Source organism: Cebus imitator, unplaced genomic scaffold (assembly GCF_001604975.1).
Source record: "Cebus imitator isolate Cc_AM_T3 unplaced genomic scaffold, Cebus_imitator-1.0 Scaffold70, whole genome shotgun sequence".
In the NCBI taxonomy this organism is placed as follows: Eukaryota; Metazoa; Chordata; class Mammalia; order Primates; family Cebidae; genus Cebus; species Cebus imitator.
The window spans coordinates 2,715,738-2,725,306 of NW_016107385.1; the positions used below are offsets into that span (position 1 = coordinate 2,715,738).

Below are 9,569 nucleotides of genomic sequence, written 5' to 3' on the forward strand. Positions count from 1 at the left end.
GATTACAGGCATGCACCACCATGCCCAGCTAATTTTTTGTATTTTTAGTAGAGACGGGGTTTCACCATGTTGACCAGGATGGTCTCGATCTCTTGACCTCATGATCCACCTGCCTCGGCCTCCCAAAGTGCTGGGATTACAGGCTTGAGCCACTGCGCCCGGCCTCTACACACTTTTAAATGGCCTCATCTGTAAAATGGGAATGCGACTGCCTTCCTCCTAAGGTGGTCGTGGGGAGTAACTCTGGCAGTTGGCTGCCCGGTAAGCCTCCAGCTGCTGTGTTGGGAAGGATGAAACCACTACAAGGTCTCCCGTCCCGGACAACTTTGAGGGCAGTCTGGCTGTTTGGCAATCTATTGTCAGAGGGTATTAGAGCAAAGCTATAGGAGTAAAGTAAAAGTAAGGGACCTTGGAGGGCAAATAGTGGGAGACCCTAATTCAGGGTCTCTGGACCTCATGGTAACCCAGGGAAGGGGCCATTTCTGGAATAGGATCTGGCCTGGGCATCAGAAACAGCTGTGCCCCCTGCACATGTCACACATGTTTATGTGTTCATGGGTGACCGTTGAACCGTCAGTGTTGCCTGGCACAGAGGGAGCCTCTGGCGTGAGCGTCCAGTCCCATCTCTATTCTGCATAGCTGTGTGATGCAGGGCAGGTAGTTTGACTTCTCTGGGCACTGAGCATTGTGGATGAGCTTGGAGTTTGGAGTCGGAGAGATCTGGCTTTGAATCCCAGCTCCACACTTACGATCTTGGACAATTACTTCTCTCTGAGCCTCAGTTTCTTCATCTGTAAAATGGAGCTGGCAATAGCTACAATTAGCCATTAGATGCCCTAATAAAAAGCACCTAGCACAGTATCTCCATGTGTTAGGCACTTTATAAGCATTTCCTATTCTCTTGTCTCCTCCTCTCTCCAGCTCCCTGCTGTCTAAAATGGGCCCAGCAAAGCAGGTTCAGCTCAACTCACAGTGGTGCTGTGAATGTAAAGTGAGGAGGTGAAATAGGGGTCTGGAAAGTTAAGGGCTATAGAAAAGAGGCAGTCCTGTGATTAGGGATGCCAGAGGCTCCTTCTAGCTAGGCAATGAGGTCCCTATGCTGAGGGCCCAGACCTCTGTGTGCAGAGGCTTTTGAGAATCTGAGGTAGTGAGAGGGTCCCTGGCTTGCAGCCATCCCAGGAAGCCATTCTTCAGGTCTTCCCTTAGAAACAACCGCATTCCCAGGAAAGCCCAGCGCTGTGTACCAGGAGGAGAGAGGCAAGGGTTGGGATCCGAGATTCAGTAAACAGAGGTCAGAGGCTAGTCTGGCCTGAGCTGCTGCTGGACCGCAGCACTGTCCGTGCGGGCTGGAGCTGGGTGCAGGAGCAGGGCCTGAGTCAATATTGACCTTCCTTGGCTGGCTGGCCTGCTCTTCAGCCTCTCATTTAGCTGGAGTGTTGACACAAGAGACTGACCGAGCTGTATTATTGTATTCTTTTAAACAGCAGCCCATTATCTCTCCCCTGGGGATTCACTGGGCCTGTGGCATGGGAATGGTGACAAAGGCAGGGAGCCCAAGCATTTTGGCAGGTTACATGCGGTGCTCTCTGCCTAGCGCATGCTGCATCTCTCTGGGTCCCTCAAGTGGGACAGCAGAGCTTCAGGGGCCTCTCCGCACTCCCGCACATTGGCCCTGGGCAGGTTCTCTGAAGCTTGCAGGCATCCACATGAGCGCCACAACCTGGGTCTAGGACCCTCCTCCCCTGCGGGTGACAACCATGTAGAAAAGCAGATGACACATTTCTTCCCCCGTGTATTTTGAGGGCCAGGATAGGGAGCTGGGTCCCTCGAGTCATGTGAAGAGGAGCAGATGGCAGACTCAGACCCCAGTGAAGGCTGAAGTGAGACAGAGTTCAGCTCCACACAAGAACCATTGAGGGGATGGGGGACAGAAGTCAGGGGCCGCAGGGGGAGCTTTTCATCACTGAATGAGTTCTAGCGGGGTGGGGCAGCCTCCTGTTGGGAATGGCAGAGGGACTGAAATTTGGGCCAAGGGGAAGGTCAGACCCCGTCAGGAGCCCCATAGACCCTGCATTCCCATCTCTTCTGGCTGCAGAAGCTTGGCCTAGAGCAACATCTGTGAGGATTTTCTCTTGTTTAACATAGTCCCCAGAGCCTGGACTAGAGTGGGTGCATAATAGATACTTTTTGAAAAAAGGAATAGTATAATTTCCCAGTTGGGCACGATTGTACGCTCCTCTAGTCCTCACTACTCAAGTGACTGAGGTGGGGGGGTGCGTTGAGGCCAGAAGTTCGAGGCTGCAGTGAGCTATGATCACGCCACTGCACTTCAGCCTGGGTGACTGAGTGAGACTCTGTCTCTAAAAAAAAAAATCTTTTTTTCTTTTTTATTAGCCACAAGATTAGAAATTTTAAAAAATTTTGAAACAAACTTCTGGAAGTAAAGTTTGAGAAAAATCCTTCTCACCAATGGGAATATTCCAGTGAAAGGCCGTCTTCTGTTCACAGTAATTCTCAACCAAGGGTCGAGTGAGGCCTGTCACCTGTCAGAATGTGTGTGGGGTGACAGTTCCCATTGGGGGTTACAAAGAGGTCAAGAAACCCTGCTGCAAATCTCAGGGCATCAGGCCCAGTCCTGGAGGTGACGGGGTCCTCTGGAGGCCACTCTGACAGGATGTGACGGTAGCAGGATACTTTCCTACATTCTGTAGAACTCAGGGGGGGCTGTGATTCTAGGTTAGGCCTTTCCCCAGAGTGTCTTGGGTGGGCCTGAGAATAACAGAAGCTGGTGTTGAGAGCAGATGGCGGCGGCAGCCAAGTTCATATCAGGGTCTGCGTCCGGCTCGTGTCATGTCTGCCCCTTCTTTGCCTCTCGGCTTGCACAAGTCCCTTGCTCTCTCCTCCTCTGCATCATGGAGACAGTACTAGCACTACCTCACGGGCTTGTGGCGAGGAGATGACGTGGGTGAAACGCTCAGCCTGGAGCCCGGTACTTCTGCTGGGCCTTTCCTGAGTGACGACTGTGAGAAATACCCAAAGCTCCTCCGTGAGCAGGAACAGATGCTCCCCTCACTGTGCCTGGAGAAGCTGGCAGAGGTGAATTAATCCATCCCTTGTCACCTACAAAAATACCAAGGCCTACGGAAGGCGAGCAGGCCAAGGTCACAAGCCAGGACTTAGGAACACCAAGCGCCAGGTCCACACTGAGCCAGCGCTCAACCTTGTGGCCCAGGACATGAGCCCTGATAAGCAGTTCCGGAGCCTCCCTGCAAGAAAGACTGGGCGTGCCACCACCCCCCCTCACTCCCTGGGGCCTTGAGCAACCCAGGAGCCGGGTCACTAGGCAGCAGCCTCCTCTCTTCCCAGTCACCCGGAAATGGCAAGGAGTCCCATCAGCCTTGTTTCTAACAAACAGCTTCCCAGCAATCCCAGCGCTTACACATACAACCCAATGCTGACCCCTCCAGGTGGCTGCAAACCCCTTTAGACCCACTTTCGGGAAGCCAGCTTCCCAGCCTTGGCGCGCTCTTGTTAGTCCCCTCAGTGGGCTGTGTCCTTTCCTTGAAAGAGACTCAAAATGTGGAAACACTGCCGGGTGCGGTGGCTCAAGCCTGTAATCCCAGCACTTTGGGAGGCTGAGGCGGATGGATCACGAGGTCAAGAGATCGAGACCATCCTGGTCAACATGGTGAAACCCTGTCTCTACTAAAAATACAAAACATTAACTGGGCATGGTGGCACGTGCCTGTAGTCCCAGCTACTCAGGAGGTTGAGGCAGGAGAATTGCCTGAACCCAGGAGGCGGAGGTTGTGGTGAGCTGAGATCGCACCATTGCACTCCAGCCTGGGTAACAAGAGTGAAACTCCCATCTCAAAAAAAAAAAAAAAAAAAAAAAAAAAGTGGAAACAGCCCAAAGTCACTCCAGACCAGGTCTGGAGGGTCAGGTAGGTGTGGTGTGACCCTGTGGATACCACCACTTCTGGTGAAAAGCAGGGTGACAGGTTAGGAGGACAGCTGACGTGGGCCCACAAGGGCCCCAAAGGCGGTTCCCAAAGAGGCGTTCTGGAAATACCAGAGCACGTTTGGAACAGGCAGGTACATTCCCGAGGGGTCTGCCTCATACAGCAATGCTCATTTGAACGTCCATGCTCTGGCTTGAGGTTTAAATGCAGACATCCTCTGTAGTGCCACCCTGCATTTGTGGGGCCCCAATGGCTCTGGTGGCTCTGGCATCCCAGGGCCCAGCCCATGGGTGTCTCCTCTCCCAAGAGGAGACCTAGTTGGGGAGGATGGCCTGCCCACAGTGCAGCTGCTTTTCTCATCCCAGATGTGGACACTAAACCAGCCAAGCCTCGGTGCCATGCTCTGGGAATCATTTTGTATCTGTGAAACAGTAGCATCTGCCACAAAATTTACCCACCACCCATCAAGCCAAGGTTTTGGGTTACCTGAAGTCACGCTAAGACCCTACAGAGGGGCAGTGGCTGCATCCTGTGCTGGAGGGAACACACACCTGCTGTTTCTGTAGCTTTTCATGGATGCCAGGCCCTGACCGTCACAGCCCCCACCATGACCTCTTTGAAACATTTTACTCACCACTTGCTGGGTGAAAAAACACCTCGTTCCTTGCAAGATAAAGGTCAGCCTGCAAGTTAGGAGAGCCCCAGGCCCCCTGGCCTCTGACTCACAGGTCAGCCCAGGAAAGAACATAGCAGGCTCCTTCCCTGGAGGGTCTGGCCCTGTCCTACACACTTCACGCACATCCCGCGTGTTTCTGTTCATAAAGACCTGCAGGGAGGGAGAATAACCACAGCTGACTCCCTCTAGGGTAGGCATGGGGGATGGAGCTGGGGCTCTGGAATCAGATCTGGATTCAAACCTTAACTCAGTCATTTCCTGGTTCTGTGACCTCAGGCAAGTTGTTTAACCTTTGAGCCTCATCTGAATTTGTGGATAAGAATTCCTTCTCTCAGGGTTGCGTGAGGATTCAATGAGCTAACCCTCGTAAGGGGCTTAGCATGTAATAGGTGCTCAAGAAAAGTTCTTCCCTCTCTGTCTCCGAGACTGCTGCTCCTGCAGCACCACTGTGGCACTCTTCAGTGATCCCAGGTACAAGGCTCCCTGAACTGTTCCACCAGCTCCGCCCTTGGGTTTACTGGGGATAGCAGCATTTCCTCCAGAAAGTAGGTGCCAGGAACTGTCAGCCCCCACCTGCCAGGCTCTGGCTGAAGGAAGCCCCACAGCAGGGAAGCTTCCTTCTTCAACTGGTTTGGGCTGGACCCTTCCCTCCCAGTCCTGGGCATCGTCGCCTCCACCATGCAGTCATGGTCCAGCCAGCAGGAAGATGCCTGCAGACATCCAGAAGAGGAAAGTTCAAAGTAGTCCTCGGAATCCTCAATGTGGCCTCCCTCCCCTGTGTTAGGGTGAGGTGTCAGCAAGGAAGGGCTGGGCCGTGCCTGAGCTGGCCGCCTGCCTCTGCCTGTTTCCACTTCAGGGCCTTAGGCCCACCTCACTTCTTTCAAGCTAGGCAGAAGAAAAGGCAGGGTCTGGTTCTCCAAGGCGAAGTCCTCCTCCTTCCTCCTCCTGGTGTCTTCTTGGAGGAAATCTCCTCCTCTAGATGAATTGCGTGCAGATGGAGATGCTAGAGGGGAAACAGTAACAGCTGGCGTGGCCCGTGTGACTTAGCCTTGGGGCCTCATGGCTGGTGCAGTATCCACCCTCCCTCAGCCCAGGGGCCTTGGAGATATAGATGGAAAAAGGAGCCATGGCAATGACAAGTGGAGGGCCCCTGGCTGGGTGGGTGGGTGTGCTCCAGGACGTGGCCTGATGCTGGGGAGAGGTAGGGCATGTTTTGTCCTGGGTGATTCACTTGTGATGACCAGGGCAGCAATAGCCCGTTCAGGAGGGCAAATGTCTCTTAGGCTCTCAGTCTCCATGGATCACTCTTCTTTTTAAATATTTTGTTTTCCACCAGGCATGGTGACTCACACCTGTAATCCCAGCACTTTGGGAGACCAAAGAGGGTGGATCACCTGACGTCAGGAATTCAAGACCAGCCTCACCAACATGGTGAAACCCTGTCTCTACTAAAAATACAAAATTAGCTGGGCATGGTGATGTGTGCCTGTAATCCCAGTTACTCAGGAGGCTGAGGCAGGAGAATCACTTGAACCCAAGAGGCAGAGGTTGCAGTCCGCTGAGATTGCACCACTGTACTCCAGCCTGGGCGAAAGAGCAAAACTCCGCCTCAAAAAAAAAAAAAATTGTTTTTTTTTTTTTTTTTAGAGAGGCAAGCCATTGTCTTTAAGGAAAATTTAGACAAAGAGTAGAAAGATAGAGTAGAAGGAAATCACCTGTAGCCCCACCAGGTAAACAGGACAACTAATATTTTGATGTATTTCCTTCAAATAGCCATTGTATTTATACTGCATTGACAAATTACCATAGGCAAAATCTTCAAAGCTAATCCCCTACCCCTAATCCATATCATCAAGAATCCTACTTTGGGCAAAAAAAACCTTGATGCTTTAGTTTGTGTCTGGCACCCATGAGTGTGGACAGGTTTAGACCCCAGCAGGTCATGGGCTCCAGGAGTGCCCACCAAGCAGGGGGCCCTCATAATGACCACACTGGACCTGAGGGACGGGACAGCCAGGCTGCGGGTCTGCACCATCACTCCCACCAGCTTTATTATTTTACCTTTCACATTGAGGTCTGTGATCTGTCTGCATAATTTTGGGGTATGAGATGAGCTCATTCTTCCAGGTTCATTTTTTCCATGCAGATATTGAATTACTTCAGCTACATTTATTAAAAAGATTATCCATTCCCCCAGCATGTTCCAGGGTCACCTTTGTCATCCATCAAGTGATGTCATAAGAGTGGGTCTATTTTTGAATTCTCTCTTCTGTTCCATTGGTTCATTTGTCAATCTTTTTGCCAATTCCATACTAAATTATTGTAGCTTTATAATAAATCTTGGTATCTATTTAGTATAATTCTCCAACTTTGTTCGTTAAGATTGTCTTGGCTATTCCTGGTTCCGTTTCTCTATGAATTTTAGAATCAGTTTATCAATTTCTACCAAAGGAAGTATGCTGAGATTCTGTGTGAGACGGAAGTAAATCTGCAGGTTAACTTGGGAATAATTGACATCTTTATAGTATTGACCTTCTAATCTATGAACATTCTTTAATATCTTTAATAATGTTTTGTATTTTCCAATATAAGGACTCTGTATATCTTTTCGTTAGTTTCTAGATATTTTGTATTTTTAATGTAAAATGGCATCTTTTTAAAAACTTCATGTTGTTACTGGTATGTAGAAATCCAGCTGATTTTTAAAAAGGTTGACTTTGAATCAGGGACCTTTTAAATTCACTCCCCAGTAGTTTTACGTAGATTCTCCTGAATTTTCTACTTATACAGTCAAGCTGCTCCACGCAGTGTTGGCCTCACCACATTTCAGATAAGTCCGAGCGGCCTCCCTTTAGGTGGTTGATTTTGCAGGGCTAAATGATGGCCTCTGGTTTCTAAAGCGTTACTCCCTAGCACCACCCCCACCCCCGCCCCGAGCCTGAGCTCAGCTGATTGCCTCTGCCAACTCCCACCCTCACCACCACCCTGCCTGGCCCCAGAACAGCCATGGGGGTCCTTCCTTCTCTTTTGGCCTCCCTGCTGCCTCTAGAAAGAACTTGTTCTGGAATGGCTCGCTGTCAGAGTGGACTCAGGAGAGGAACCCAGAGTCACTGGGACCATTTCCTCAAGATGCCCTCCCTGGGCATCCCTGCAGCAAAAGCTGAGCACTTGGTTGGGGCAGGGGAGTTGGAGAGAGGGGTGTTCTATGTTGGGGGGATTAGCCAGCTCTTCTTCAGCTGCAGTCTATGTCCCTGCACCTCCAGAAGACTTCACAGAGCTAGGGAGGAGGATGAAACAGGCAGCTCAACTCATCCAGGGATAGAGAGTATGTTCAAGAGACTGGGGGGGTAGACCTGCCGAATAGAGATTCTTCTGTAGCAGAAGGCAAAGGCCGTAATCCCAGCACTTTGAGAGGCTTAGGTGGATCATTTGAGGTCAGGAGTTTGAGACCAACCTGCTCAAGATGGTAAAACCCTGTCTCTACTAAAAATACAAAAATTAGTCGGGCCTGGTGGTGGGCGCCTGTAATCTCAGCTACTCGGGAGGCTGAGGCAGAGAACTGCTTGAACACAGGAGGCAGAGGTTGCAGTAAGCCATGATCATGTCACTGCACTCCAGCCTGGGCAACAGTGAGACTCCATCTCAAAAAAAAAAATTAGCCAGGTATGGTGGTGGGTGCCTGTAATCCCAGCTACTCAGGAGGCTGAGGCAAGAGAATCATTTAAACCTGGGAGGTGGAGGTTGCAGTAAGCCAAGATGGTGCCAGTGCACTCCAGCCTGGGCGATGGGGTGGCAAGACTCCGTCTCAAAAAAAAAGGCAGAGGCCAAGAGGGAGAACGACAAATTTTACCAAGCCATGATGTAGATATGGTGAGGTCCCCAGGTCCCAGACCCCTGAAAGCTGGCATGACCCCTTTGACTGGTAAGTCTGAGCAAAAAGTGGTTTAGTGTTATTCCCAGACTTGTATCTGACCAAGTGCCAGTGTCTGGAGGGCCTGAGCTTCAAGACAGAGATGCAGAAAGGTACCATCATGAGAGAAACAGCCATCATATGTGGGAACTCTGCTTACTTCACACACCCGAAACCCTATAAGCTGTCTTTCATTAGCCCCACTGGCTTGGATCATTTCGGTAACTTGTTTAAAGTCTCTCCAAATTAGTGGGACACTCCCTGAAAGTCACCTGCAACTCACACAGATTATTTTATTCCAAAGTGCTTGGTCTGTAAGGGTCCCACACGCATGGCTCTGCACCTAGGGAGTGTTTGGTGGACTCCCAAAGCTGAAGGCACAGAAGCATGGCTGACACTGATGCGGCATGGGTGCAGATGGAGTCGTGCACGGAGAACTCCCAGTGGGGAACCACTGGCCATCCAGGGCCCCTGCCTTTCTGCCAGCTGCCTCCCAGGTCTCTGACCTCCTTCAGAGCCTGCCAAAATGCCTAGAAAAATGCTGTTTCCAGAGCAGGAGCCAAAAGAGACCATGATGGCCTGTACTCCAGATCTTCGGGTGGATGAGTAGTCCAAGTGTTCAATCTAAGAATCATGTTTCAATTTGTTTATTGAAGCCTGGAAGTGACCTTTTCAGGTGACATAAGAACCCAGGGAGATGTTTTGAGCTTCTTCAGATTCAAAAGCGTTCAAGCGGCAGCCCTGGCCCTGTCTGCCATCAACCTGTGATCTCAGGCCCTGGGCTTCCCAGAAAGAGAAACTAGAGCAGCCCTTTGGAAGTGTCCCTTCCCTTCCCAGGCTCCTAGTGCCCCGCCCCCCCACTCAGATCTCGCCATGCTATCCATTGCAAGCCTGTGTCAATTCTGTGGATGGAGCTCAGCATGACCTTAGGCAAAGCCAGAATCAGCAAGGCAGAGGATACAGGCTTGATTGCAGGTTATGGTTTTTTTGGTTTTTTTTTTTTTTTTTTTTTTTTTTTTTT

General features: G+C 50.8%; 1 protein-coding gene across 9 annotated transcripts in view; it reads left to right on the forward strand.

The window, feature by feature from the left end:
- Nucleotides 1-9,569, forward strand: part of LOC108306138 (serine/threonine-protein kinase PAK 6) — a 61,078-nt gene that overhangs the window by 37,706 nt on the left and 13,803 nt on the right. The gene's annotated exons all lie outside the window — the stretch shown is intronic.